Genomic DNA, 14,777 nt, shown 5'->3' on the forward strand with positions numbered 1-14,777 from the left:
CTAAATCTGCCCTCCTCAAGCCATTCCCTCTCATCCTATCACTACAAGTCCTTGTAAAAAGTCCCTCCCCAGCTCTCACCTGGCCCCCTTCAGGTACTGGAAGGCTGCTCTTAAGGTCTTCCCAGAACTTTCTCTTCTCCAGGCTGAGCAGCTGCAACTCTCTCAGCCTGCCCCAGCCCTCTGGTCACCTCCGTGGCCTCCTGTAGACCTGCTCCAGCACTTCCATGTCCCTCTGGACTGCTAGCTGACACTGCTAGCTCATGTTGAGTTTTCCACCAACTGCCACCCTCAAGTCCTTCTCCTCCAGACCGATCTCAAGCCACTGCTCACCCAGCCTGGATTTGTGCTTGGGATTGCCCCAAACCAGGTGTAGGACCCTGCACTCGGCCTGCTTTGAAACAAGCCTATACAACCCAAGAAAGCTCCTGTTTTATCTGTTTCACTACTTAATCTCATCTGGCACACCTGAATGGTGTTTCTGTAGCACTGAATCACAGCAGTACAGTGCAACACTGCAGATAATTATTAAAGGCAAGATAAATTTCTACTGTTAATGCTGCTTGTCCCACTCAGTAGAAGTCACTGGTGAATAAACAACCAAGTTCCCTCCTCAGATTTTCAGATCACATACACAAACCTGTGCACATAGTAAGTATGACTCCACACCTAGGGGAGTCCATAAATTAGAAGCTAAAAATAACTGCTATTAGGGCCACACTTTCTTTTACAAACTCTAGCTACATAAATATGGGGAACTTGGGAACTAGTTTTTAGTTTGTTTCAAAATACACTGGAGAGAGGCCGTCTCCATGCCATGTTTAAGCCACACAAAAACCTTTCCACGTCATTAGGACACCCTGAATGAAAGGCTTTATAAAACCCACTGGACACTCAGCTGCAGCAATGATCTTGCACAATACCACTAATTAAATATTGCACTGTACTTCACACTACAACAGGAATGTGCAAATATTTGTGTGCTTCACTGACATGTTACTGCTTGACCCTGCTTGCATAGGAACTGCCATAAATGAAAGCAGGATAGTGTATTAAAGGGCTAATTTGTGCCTAATGAGTCTGAAATTCACTTTCCACTTGCCTTTCCTCAGGATCCTAGGGAGCCACAGTACCACTTAATGAAGTCTGGGGGAGGGAAAACACTGGGCAATGGGCACAACACTAAATGCACATGAGGCAGTGGTGACTCTACCATACGTGATTAAAATAAGAGCAACTGAAACTCTGATTTTTAAGGAACAAACTAATTTGCAATGCAGGGTTTTAACCAACTCACATCATGATACCCCTGTGCTCATCTGGACTACCCTCAGGGGAGGAGCAAGCAGGTGAAAGGGATGTTACAGCTATTTGATGCTGAAAGAATAAAGACAGAGAAACCCACATTCTGACCTTTTAGATGCCTTAAGTTTTGAAAGATCCGTACATTATCTTCATTGTAGAATCACAGAATGTTTTGGGTTGGAAGGGACCTCCAAAGGTCATCTAGGCAAAACTCCCTGCAGTGAGCAGGGACATCCTCCACTAGACTGGGTTGTTCAGAGCCTTGTCCAGCCTGACCTTGAACATCTCCAGGGGTGGGGCCTCAACCAGCTCCCTGGGCAAGCTGTTGGCAGTACCCTCATGGCAAAGAGTTTGTTCCTAACATCCAATCAAAACCAACTTTTCTCTAATTTCAAACCATTGCCCTTTATCCTACCACAAAGACCTGGTTTGATGGTCCAGCCTCAGGAACTACATCTCAAGATTTAGGTTTCAATCTTGGACCTCACAATTAAGAAACCAAATGTTTGCATTGGGGTTCTGAACTATAAATTCTTAGCAGTATCAGTAGACCAGGAATGTGGTTCAGTTATCTTTAGAGGTCAGATGCTAAGAGCTTCTTGCACTAACAGTAAAGAACACAGCAGTGTTCTTCCAATAATCAACTTTGCAGCTGCTAATTTCTAGGATAGAGCCACTAATATATTTAAAAAATAATAATAGAACAAAAAAAAAATACCCACACAAATTATCTGCTCCTAAATCATCCAAAGTTTTGGTTCACCTTTTACTTCACCTAGGTGGATAGCATTGTTATCATGTTAAAGCACTGCAAAATGTCCAGCAACCTTTCATTGCAGTTCATTTGAATTTAAGTTATAGCCAAACAAAAATCCTCAGACTTTATCACCCCTTAAGTAAAATCTAATCCACCCATTTATCCTAGCAAGCCCACTAAATTGCTCAAGAAATTAAATCAGCCTGTAGTCTGTGATTAGTTTCTAATGAAACTAATACATAAATATCCTTCTTTTGAAAGTCAGTTTCTAAGCAGAGCCCAGAAAGGATTGGCATGGGGGTTATTCTAGAATTTCAAAGAGCAATACAGCAAAACAAATGAAGGAGCTCACTGACTTCATTTTTTCCCAAGGAGCATGACTAACTGTATTAATTCGCTCCTCCTGCAACAGGACCCTTGAAGATTATCCAGTTCCAAGTTCCACGTGCAAAGACATCTTCCACTAGACCAAATTGCTGAAGGCCTCATCTAAACTGACCTAACACCATCCACAACTCCCTGGGCAACCTGTTCCAGTGTCTCACCACCCTCACTGTCAAGAATTTCTTCTTTATCTCTAGATTCCCCCCTCGTGCCCCCTCATGGGGGCAAAGCCATTGCTCCTCACCCTATCACTATAAGCTCTTGTAAGACATCCCTCCCCAACTCTCCTGTAGCACCCTTCAGGTACTGGAAGGCTGCTGTAAGGTCTCCCTGGAGCCTTCACTTCTCCAGGCTGAACAACCCCAATTCCCTCACAGCCTGTTCCCATAGGAGAGGTTCTCCAGCCTCCTGATCATTGTTGTGGTCTCCTCTGGACCCATTCCAGCAGTTCCATGTCCTTCTTACACTGAGGGCACCAGAACTGGAGCCAGTGCTCCAGGTGGGGTTTCCCCAGAGCAGTGCAGAGGGGCAGAATCACCTCCCTTGTCCTGCTGCTCACACTGCTTTTAATACAGCCCTTTCTGCTTTTGATGCATTCTTATGTAGTTTATTACAGAACCAAATTGAAATCAGAACCTATTAAAACATTCAAGCTTACATATCCTCCTCAAGTGTGAAATCCTTTCCTCAGCTTTCTTGTGACAACAAACCAGCTCCTCAGTAAGGTTAATTCATGTTCTGGGTGTTCATAAGATTATGAATAGAGATTGGGACTGGAAAACGAAGTACAACCACAAAATTTCAACCTCCATTCTGGATACTCTTCAGGTTTTTATTTGGAAGAAACTCACTTGCTGTTCAACACTGGTAATTCAATGCTTCATTTATTCTGATTTAGGCCTGGACCAACAGAACTGATTCTTATTTCCATTAGCACTTAATATTGATAAATCCATGGGGTAGCTTCTGTTTGCTAAAACCACCTCTGCAGTTGGGAATGACAGACAGCTCCCACTAGCTCAGATTTAATGCTGCAAAAAAGGAGTACTCTGAAAAGCAAAGTTAGACTTAAGGACAGTATGACTGTTTCGGAAAGCTATGTGCTCCCAAGTCAGATTTATTATCGAGCTCAGATCTTAAGTTTCTCAAAAAATCAGCAACCACCACAATAAGACATTATGAAAATACAAAGCAGTTGCATTGTTCAAAGGCCTTCAGTATTATTTTACACTGGGCAGGGAAACAGTGGCCAACTACTCAAACTCCATCCCATTTTGCTAGCTCTGATACCTTCCAGATCTTACCTGGTGTTTTTACCTCAAGTGACTCGTTCAAGATAGTGACAAGCAGAACAGTGTCGAACCAACTAGATACAGGAGTAATATTTGCAATAGGTGGAAAAGTAAAAATGTCAAAATATACTCTTAAGTGTGAATACTTAATCAGAAACCAAGTGTGGGGGCATGCACGTAGCACAAATATGCGTGATCCACAAGTGACAGCCTGGCTTGGCACAGCAACACACCACTACGCTGCACGTTTTGGCACAACATTGAAGATCTTCACTGAGGTACTCAAAAACAAAAAGAATTTACATCAGACCAATAGCAGTACTTTGTACTCTTCCTGTTCTCATTTCAAAACCAAGTTGTCCCTTGAGAGATGCAGTGTATTCACATGCTCCATACAAGTTTGCTGCATTCGGTGCCATCACATCACTGCCTTTTCCACATCCAAAGTGCAATCTCACGTCTAGTCTTGAGTGTCTGATTTGGAAGGCTGTCTGAGTGCCATTTGTACAATGCACTTCCAAAACCCACACAGTTTTGGATATGCATTCAAGTGTTCTGCTTTGATTTAGCAATGCCTGTATTCTCAGGTCAAGAAAGTTGGGTTTGATGTAATTTACTCTGGCATTTCTGTCGACGAACTACAAATGCCAAAAGTGAATGTCTCAAAAATAAGTACCCACAGAGCAGCCAACTCATTTTAACTTGTGAAATGGCTCTGATTACTCCTGTGTTACCAGATCATTCTTTTTTTTATAAAAAAAAAAAATGTGTGGCCAAAAACTGAGCCACACTTCCATCAGAAAAATCTATTTAGTTAAATGATTGCCACTCGAGATATAAATTGCTCAGCGTTGCAACCTTCCAACAGCCACTCAAGATCCACACGTAAGCTTCTTGCATTTGGGGAAAAATACTGAAGTGAGGAATCAGGAAAAGTAAAGCAAGACAAAGGGGAAATAATTTATCAAATAAATTCTCCTCATTACCACACCGTTCTTCTAGATAGCACAATGAATTCACAGCAGGGTGATCGATAACGCAGTCCCACTCTGCTCCTGAAGATCAAAGTGTGCGTTTGCTACAACAAAATGAATGCTACAAAAGGAATAAGGGTTCAGTAGAGAAAAGAGTAAATGATTTATTTGAATATAACAGCAATCTTACTCCAGGATAATTTATTCATCAGGATAAGACCAAGGAGATGCAGTAGCTCCTTTTCAGGAAGGCACAAAAGACCAGGAAGAAAATCCTAGTACGTGTACAGAAGTGACTGTGGATGTTAACCAAAAGCAGCTACATTTCCCAAGATACACAAGATTTCATTAACCCTTGCTTCTTTCACGTAGGTACATCCAAATTCCCCCAGTTTCAGAACTTCAAAAAGTGTGATATGATTTCTTTCTGTATTAATACACCTTATGTTAAATAAAAAAAGGCCATTTCAAAAGAAAAAAAGGCTTTCCTGTACTCTCAGGCAGCATGAACAGAGGCGTTACACACATCTACCCACAGCAACACACCTGCTTGTAGTAAATCATAACTGGGGTGAAAAGAGAAACACTGCAAAAAGACCTAGCACTGCCAGCTGAAATGCTAGAAACTCTGAGTGAGTTAAACACTGAAACTTGCCTAAGATGTCAGGAGATGTCTTAGATTCTTTTCTGCATTATGTTTTTAAGGATGAGACCCAACATAACCTACAAACAACATTAACTCCACCTAAACATCTGGTAGAGAAGGCGGTGTGCACTTGAACTAGACGAGCCGAAATGCATGGCAAGTCAGGGCTCAGCACACAATCAAATGCTAGCTTCCATTCAGGGCTTGCACATCAAATGTTGCAGAGGCACATTCACACAGCCTTTGCTAGCTGACTTACATTCTGCTTTTTGAAACTTAAGATTCAAAACCTGGGCAAGAACTAAGCCTCCAACCTGCATGTACTTGTACTCGAGTTCAACTCAGCTTCAAGGCTGGCCTTTGACAGGGCTGCTTTGTTTCAGAAATATCATAACATCAGGGCTCTAAATCTGGAGTACACATTTATGCTTCCTCTTTTCCCCTCCTCTCAGTGTCTTCTAAATTATTTCCTCTTTTCAGTTTTCCTCCTTAAAGATGAAAGTTCACTTCTGCCTCCCTCTTCTCTCACTTCAGCAAAGGGCACACCCAGAGCAGCAAAAGCTCCACAGGAAGATGTTATTTTGCAGCTTTAACTCTAAGGCCAGTCTGGCGTGTGGGACAAATCTGGGTTGATGTTAGATGAGATTGCAAGAAATGTGTCAGACTGAGGTTAATGAGTACTTCCCTTAGATTCTCCCTCATTTTTTTGTTAAGAAATTAAAGTTGTTGTTTTTTTTTTTTTTAAAAAAAAAAAGGCATGCCCAAGACCTCTCCACCCTAAGCAGATAAAATGCAAGCACTCAGAAAATCAAACCAGGAAACAACAGTACCCTGTGCAAAATTATCCAATATTTATGTATTCAGCAATTAAATTCAAGTGTCACTTTTGCACAACACCATGCCAGCAAAACAAATGCAGAGCTAAAACGACACAAAAGATCAACAGCACCTACAAGAGTTTCTTCTACAGTAGGTGAAATGTTGAGGCCTGAACGTTCACTTTAACATCTGGCTGCAGAAGAGAAGACTTAAGTGGCTCAGTGCTGTTAACATCCAGAGGAACTGAGGCACATTGCTTTCTTTGGAAATCAGTTGCCAAGTTCATTAAAGCACTAACAATAAAGCTGGGCATTAGGAGAGGTGCAGGTCCCCTGCTCACACCAGAGACCTAACTCACAGAACTTTATTTTCTATCAGCCAGGGACCAAGCTTTCCCTCCTAGCACACACGAATACCTTCCAAACTTATCTTTAAGGTAACATGCCATAGCCTTTCACAGTCATCTCAGAGTCTCAGATCAACATGTCTCAAAATTCAACCACTGAATTCACAGAATTGTTTAGGCTGGAAAAGACCTTTGAAAATATCAAACCAAATCATTAACCCAACACTACCAAGCCCACTGTTAAAGCACGTTCCTGAGCACCACATCTCCATAGCTTTTCAATCCATCCAAGGATACTGACTCCAACACTGCCCTGATCAGCCTATTCCAGGGCTTCACAACCCTTTCAGGGAAGAAACTGTTTCTAATGTGCAACTTACACCTCCCCTAGTACAAATTGAGGCCATTTCCTCTTCTCCTATCACTTGCTACCTGGGAGAACAAACCAAACCCCCACCTTGCTCCAACCTCCTTTGGAGTTGTAGGTAGCATGAAGACCTTCCCTCAAACTCAACCACACTCCCCTACTCTGAAATAAACCCACTCTAAAGCCCCTCATGAAAACCCTGCCTTACAACTCTGAAAACAACTATGAACAGAATTTGAGGTTGAAATCTTATGCAGATTTAAAAGGCTGACTCCAGGTGCTGCCCACAACAGAATTTCAAACAGCATCTCAGCAAGATAAAGCTACTGGAATTGGCACTGCAAACAACTAGACAAGTTCTCTCAGTTTCTGATGAGCTCATCAAATGGCACAGCTAGAAATCAGAGTAGAGAGCTATCACTTTCCTGAACCTAACTGAGAAGCCCATTGAAGTCACTGGTGAGGCTGCTCTCCCCTTTCAGAAGCAGGATTTGTGAAGTACTTGCTTAGTGCCCCTATTCCTGTAGACCCTGCTTTCCAGCTCTGCAGAAGGCCGATCTGCTTCATCTAAGTCTGGCTGTCACAGCAGTAGTGCAGTTCCCTAACAAACTGCAGGTGTATTTACTGAACATGCCCTTTCTTACTCTGAACTCAGCAGCCACCTTGGTGCGCTCTAACCCTTGAGGGACACGAAGCAGTTAAAGCAAGGTACTGAATGTGCGGACAAACTCATCTAAGCAGAAGCAGCAAGATATAGTACAGGGTGACTTCTTACCTGAAACTTTGTTTCTGGGCTTCAGATCCACCAATCCAGAATGAAAGGGGATTCGAATGGGTTTTCCTTCTCAGACTTGTCTGTTAAAAGAGAGCAGCCAATCATCTTCAGCTTGGAGTATCTACTTCTTTCTTGAACGAACTCCCAATTACGTTCTCCTACCGCTGTCAGAAGCCAAGGCAGCCTAGGCACCTTACCAGTCCGTACTGACTACTGCCTAGAAGGCTCATCGGATTGGTGGATCTAAGACAGAGAAACGGATTTACCAACAAGAATTGCTCTTTCCCCTGCCCTGAATCACCCAATGCACAAGTGGTTTGGTGCTACATCTCACTGTGCAAAGATCAGAAAGATGAGAACAAACTACAAGGCAAATAATGAAGCAGCTGCTAAAGCTTCAACCACCAGCTTAAACCTCACAAGCCTGCTCCATGAACTGCCAGAGCAGTAACACACAGGTTTCAACAGCAGGCCACCACAGTTCTCCTAATTTGCCACACAGATCCTTTAAAGCATTCTGGTGGAAAGAATAATTTCCCTGTTTCCAGACTCAAAATGATGTGACTGGCCTTACACATCTGCACCACAAAGATGGAGTCTTCAAGACAGCTGTGATCTGAATGACAGCCCTGAAATCAGGGTATTTTCAGTATGGCTGTGTCTCTGGAAAACAATCTAGAATTAGAAGAGAGTAAGCCAAGGCATGCTACTCCCAAGACAAGAAAAAGTCACTTCTTAGCAAGCAAGATGATAAAAGGCCTTCATCCAGTGCTCTCAGCACTACACTGAAGAGTTGTGACTAATGCAAAGCAGCTTTAACACCACCACCTAAGAGAAGATGAAGTCTGCAGAAAGCCCATGCTATGCACGTAACAGAAAGCATATCCTAGAGAGCAGACTCCATGCCTTTCAGTCAGGTCTTCACACCATACAGTCCACAACAGTGCCCCTAACAGCAGCCAGAAGCCACAGCAGTTTCCTAGAACAGAACGCTGCAACACCCACAGAGGAATATGACGCTGCTGCCTCTCACCCTTTCCTCTGCTCTCCAGGCCCTCCAGAGAGCTGAACCAAACCTTCTTCAGCCTCCACAACTATGTCCCAAATCTCAAAGCACCAGCAGCTCAGAGAAGGATGGGCGAAACTGCCACTGTTCACAGCTGTGCCAAGAAACACTCCGAGTGAGGACAGTCTGACTGCCCAGAGCCACCCAAAGAAAGAAGCATCTTCATCATGGGGTGACTTCCTGCCTTCCTACTGCTGGTAAAGCAATAGTTGACTCTATGGTGACATTTCAAGGACAAAGCAGCACTGTAAGCCTGACACCATGTCCAATCTGGGATTTTTAAAGCTGCCAAGTAAAGTGATAAGATGTCAAGGCATATGACTCAGAGTTTTGAGAGTACAATATAGCTCAGTAAGGCACCAGCTACCCAAATTACATAAATGTACTGATTTGCTAAGTCACAACAGAGCCAGCAGGCTGTTGGAAGGAGGCACACGTCACCATTCCTTAAAAGTATTTGCAAGTGTTACAGCACAGGTCTGATTTTTGTCTGCAGAAGTACTGGTGGGATGGGAGTCAGCCTGAATATCAAGTTTCCCATGCTAGTCCCTTCACTGCCAGAACAGACTTACCTAAGGTTTTCTATCAGATACAAGCTGTAATTGTAACTTAACTCACAATTAACTCACAGTTTTGCAAAGATTCTCAGTAGGGATTTTCAGAGAGCTATTTTTGTCTGAAATACTTCAATTGGCATGACTGAAAGGGGTACAAGATTTGAACAAGGTATCGTGACATGAACATAGACCTCTCAAGAAGGCAAAGAACACAAGGTAGTGCCACAACTTCTTCTGTACCAAAACTCCACTTTCAAGAACTCTACAACAGTACAAAACTTGGAATGCAGCCCTGCAACGCATAACATTGAATATATAGTTGGGGTTTTCCTCCATGTCAAGGAGCAAGACAAAACCTTGTAGTGTTGCCACAGCTAGTTGACCCAAAAAGCTTTTTTTTTACCAGTTTACCCAGAAAGCACATCAGTCTCTATTCCTAACAAGCAGGCACCTACCTACATCTTGCAGATTCCTGCCTGTATGCATACAGAACATGGGCCCGGGGAGCTGAACTCCTCTTTGACCCCCAATGAAAACTTCTAATTTGCTGGGGTAGGAGTAGAGGGCTACAGCTCCTGAGGGGACCTGCATTAACAAAGCAATGAGGAAAGAGGATGCCTTCAAACCCTCCCATTGTTAATTTAGCCTGCATGAGAAGCAGATTAAGTCCCCCAACAGAGCCAGCGCTTTTTTGTTGTTAAAATACAAATGGCAGCGAGTTATTTTTGCATTATCTGGTTGTGCACGACTCATACTGGGAAATGTGTGGAAGCAGCCCAGGAGAACGGAGCAGGCTGTCAGCTGTCGCACCACTGAGCTCAGGAACACACCAATAAACTGGGGAAGGAAGGGATTTTCCAGAAAAAGTGGATTTTCCGTGCATAATGGAGTACTATCAATACCATGGAAAACAAACCAGGGAATCATATTATATAACAACACAAACAGTGCCATTAGTAGAAAGAAGGCATCGCCAGAGAACAAAGCTGGAATGTGAGTATTGTTATTAATCAGCATTAAACAGCTCGGTAAATATTCTCATTTCCCTGCCATTTATTTTCTTCCTTGCACCAAAAAAAAAACCAACCCTGACTTCTCACAGAGCAGCCCTCTTATAACCACAGTCTCTCATTCTCTCCCACACATCATCCTTCTCACATTGGCACGTTTGCTGCAACATCCATTTCATTTTAAACCCATCAGCAATCTCCCTGTGCAGGCTGCTGCACAAGCACTCTGAGCAGCACAGGAAGATGAAGCTGGAAATGCCAAAGCAACAGTGACCTCTAAACTCCACCGCAGTAAAACGGAATGCATCAAAAGACACACGTTGAGCTGATTGAACAGGTAGTGAACGTGGGCTGGAAAACACACAGCAAAAGAAAAGGTACATCCATCCTTCAAAGTGCAAGCCCAAGTCTCTCTAAGGGTGCAGCTTGGAAGGAGGCAGTTTGTTTGCCTGAGATGCTGCTCGCAATGCTCATCGGTGACCCAAATTTTTATCAGCATTCAACAGCTCTGCCTAAGGGATACAGCCAGCGCCATCTGAAATGGCATACGTGTGCCTTACAACTTTTTAAAGGAGCAACCCAACAGCTGGCACATACCAGTGTGCCTGCAGAGATGTGATCTCATGCCAGTGACACCTGGATGCCAGATTTATGAGCACAGTTCAGGACCTCCTGGTCCCAAGCCAGAGCTCAGAGGCAACGTGTGGCCCTGAACGCTACCCAGCGGTGCCCACACACACACATGCATTTCAGGCAGCAAGGGAACGTTCTCTGCTGCATCTGACTTGCTCCGCATTGTTGCAAAGGTTGGAAGACGTAGTAATGTCAGAAAATGTAACTGCACTGGCAAGGCAAAAGAAGCCTCTGAATGTCAAATGAGATTTTCAAAGCCTTTGGTGAAAGGCCAGTGTTTAGTCTCCACAAGAAACTATCTTTCTATTAAGAACTACAACATTTTCATTTCACAGTTTTCCCTACAAATGGAGCATCTGCAGTTTTCCCTTTCCAACCTCTCTTCTGCCCTTCTGTGTCCTCCTTCTTCCCTTCACCACCCCAGTTTCCCAATCAGTCCACTGTTTTATCTCACCCTTCCCAAAAGCTACAGCTTTCCATGCTTCTTTGTCTACTTCCCCCATTTCATCATCACTGCTGGCTCTAGACGCAGCGTCTTGCTCCAATTCATTTTCTTAAGCTCTTCCTTCCCATTTTCTGCATCACTGCCAAAGTCAGTGCAATCTATTCTCTTTAGATTTGCATCCTTTCTTCTACAGGCACTCTCTGAAATGTGACTGTTGCTCTGACAGCCTGTGCAGCAGCACAGATCTTACATCCCCTGCCCTAAAGGCTCATCTGTGCCTTTCTAACACAGCCATCTAACGCCCTACCTCTTTAGATACCTGCTCTAGCTATTCCTATTTTTTTCCCCAGGTATGAAGCTGCCAAGCATGCCACCAGCTGCATGATTTAATGTCTGACATGTAGCTCTCAATTCTGCCAATTCAGCTACTGAAGATTAAAAAACAAGATAACTGCAAAGCAAATAGATTGTTATCCTACTGAAGCAAGCACAACTAGCTTACACACAAGTTGACAAATGTCTTCCTAACTCTCCATCTACTCCCAAGCATTTAAGAGCCAGTCACACTTCAGCTGGAACAGCAGCCTCTTTGTTTCAGATGCAAAGCTGATGGCTGCCCAGTCCATCTGTATCTCTAGAACTAAAGAAGTAAACTCTTTGAAGGGTTCCTCTGAGAGCACATGGAAAAAGGGTCACAAAACTAACTGCCTGCTTGGCTTGCAATGATTGAGGCAAGGAAGGAAAAAAAAAAAACAGAGTGTTACAGCCCTACTGAGATCTATGCAGCAGCTGTATTTTAGCTTCCAAACAGAATGCTGGAATTTATTTTGCATAGTAAAGCTTTAAATAGTTTGGGGGCACAGGCATCTCCCATTGCAGTAGCCCAAGGAACATCAGGTACTTGCTGGCATGATTTACAGGAGAGGCTGCTGCTGGCAGGCAGGCCTGTGTGAAATACTTGACTCTGAAATTGTTACCTTTTCATTTTGAAGACCTTCAGCTCACATCAAAGTTCTGCCAGGAGAAACTGAAAGACTTTTGGCAAGATATTCAACTGTAGTTCTTCATTTATTATTTACCAAGGCACTTAAACACCGGACACTTTTATGAGAGAGAGTGAGGTTCTACACACTAAAGGTAGCATATTAGAAAGAGTATCTTCCATACAGATAAGAAGTTTAAGATACAAATAATAATGCAGTATAAACAAGATCTTCTCAGCTTTATTGCTAGGCATGGTCCATGTTGCTACCATGGAGCAGTGGGATATTGAACTTAAACCATCTCTGCAGTGGAGGGGGTGATCTGTGTTCGAATAACAGCCCATGTACCAAGGACAGAGTGAAAAGACAGATGAAAATAAGCCCAGAAAGTGTGAGAATTTACACACAGTTGGCTTTCTGCTTCAGTTACCGTGTCCCACAGGTGTCTGCTGGGTTCATGAGCCTGGGAGCAACAGAATTATTTTATACAATCCACATCTTGTGCTGCACACAGTTCACCTCATAAATGCCTAACATTTTAACCTGTAGGAAACCCATACATGTCATACTCAGGTATTCTTTTATAGCTGCTTCGATACAGCTAAGAAGCTAGTCACTCCCTACTTGAATATCTGCTGGTGAAACAGAAGAATGGTTCAATGAGGCTTCCTAAGCAAGTGAAAACCAGGAGGTTTTTAGCAGGTGTTGAAAGCAGAGGCATACAGCAGGTTTGATGGGATTGAACAACACAGATTTTATACAGAAATCACAGAATCGCTAGGTAAAAAAATACATCTCTGTTTCATAAAACATTGCTGTTGGGACTTCACCTTAAGAGAGGAAAAAAGTTTCATTCCTTAAGAGAGGAAAAAAGGTTACAGTTATCTCATTTCACAGAGGGGGAAAAAAAAATCAATCCCAGGGGAAGAAAGAGTCCTTTCAATCATTTTTTGGCTAGCTCTCCATCTGTTCTGGATTACTCCCTTACTACTACTCCTTTTCTAATAGTTTGCCCACTCACTCAGAGCATGGAAGTATCTAAGTACCACCCAGTTGGATATGCCTAAATCTGGATGCCCTGCCCCTGCAGCACAAGTTAAACTTTGAGGACTTGTGTCTCTTAAAATCATCTCTAAAGGCAAAGGGTTTCTTGACTCTAGAGGTCATCTGCAAAAGAAAGCCATGAATCCACTGCTCAGCACCTTTAAAGCGGCTACATGACATGATCTACAAAAATTAGAACAAGGCATGAAAAGCCCTAAGCTGTCCTAGAAGGCAGTGACTTCAGAACAGTCACTAAAACTTTATACAGCAACTCCAAGACATCACTCTGAAACTTTCAAATATTTCTCTTGGATCCCAGCTTTAAAAATAGAACAGTATTATTGCCAGGACTGATTTCTCTTTAAATACATGGAAATGATCTCTCCAGTGAAGGCAGAGTTGAGGCCTGGAACACCATGTTCCGAAACTTCCATGCAATTAACATGTGGATGCAATATCTCTTGTTTATCAACCCCTCAGAATCACAGTTTGCTCCTCACAACTTCTGCCCCACACACTTGCTGCTCTATTTACTATATGCTCATCATGGATGCTGGAGGGAAGTGACCAAACCCAATCTCCTGTAACAAAAAGAGGCATAAAACATCCTGTTTGAGTGAACAGCAGTGTCTTACAAAGAAAACCATCCTGCTAAACCTGAGAGGCTGAGGTAATCCCTGGTTTAGGGATTGTTTGCCACCAGCATTAACAACCCATACAAGAGTTTGGGTAGAATACCGAAATCACTGGCTGAGAGCTCAGTCAATACCACCTCTGCTTTGTATACTTAGACACATCTTCTGGAGAATCTTATCTCCTACAACACACACAAAGGTAAAACCTCCACAAAATGTCTTCTTTCGGAGTGACTTTCAGTGATTGTAGTGAATCATTCACACTCAAACACAAGCCTTCGCTAATGCTGAAATTTGACTGCCAACCACATTTTACAGAGTTCCATTATCTACTGGAAACTACAGAATCATTAATCTTGTTAGTTTTAGATTTATTCATTTCATGTGAAAGAGAGAATAACTGCTTTCTTCAATCTCCTACCAGGTAATAACAATCTGAACAACCTCATTGATACTTGCATCCATCAGCACATTCCCCAGGTCCAGCTGTAAACAGAGGGTACAACAATTACCAGCAATAGTTAGATTTGCTTCTCCCCATTGATAATTTGTCCCCAAACCAGAGAGACTTCGAGTAAGGAAGAGTGTTTGCAGAAAGACACACAAGAAAGTTGAGGGAGGCAAACATACCTTAGATCCTCACATGCTATTTTAGCACCTCACACACCCCCAGGCTGAGGAGCATTTGTAACCTCCGTGTTCCAGGGAGGGGGAAAAACCACCAGAACTCACTCTGCAGCTC

General features: G+C 43.1%; 1 protein-coding gene across 5 annotated transcripts in view; it reads right to left on the bottom strand.

Moving 5' to 3' along the window:
* The window catches only part of FBXW11 (F-box and WD repeat domain containing 11), a 71,074-nt gene that overhangs the window by 54,751 nt on the left and 1,546 nt on the right, over positions 1–14,777 (bottom strand). For 2 of the 5 annotated variants that reach the window (XM_054168237.1, XM_054168235.1), the window contains exon 2: positions 7,663–7,742. The exons of 2 other annotated variants lie outside the window; for them this stretch is intronic. The gene's annotated coding sequence lies outside the window, so the exon portion shown is untranslated. Of the gene's footprint in view, positions 1–4,721; positions 4,831–7,662; positions 7,743–14,777 lie in introns of all 5 variants that reach the window. One more of the 5 variants, XM_054168234.1, reaches the window with a different exon arrangement.

The sequence above is a fragment of the Dryobates pubescens genome, chromosome 16, assembly GCF_014839835.1.
Source record: "Dryobates pubescens isolate bDryPub1 chromosome 16, bDryPub1.pri, whole genome shotgun sequence".
NCBI classification, from domain to species: domain Eukaryota; kingdom Metazoa; phylum Chordata; class Aves; order Piciformes; family Picidae; genus Dryobates; species Dryobates pubescens.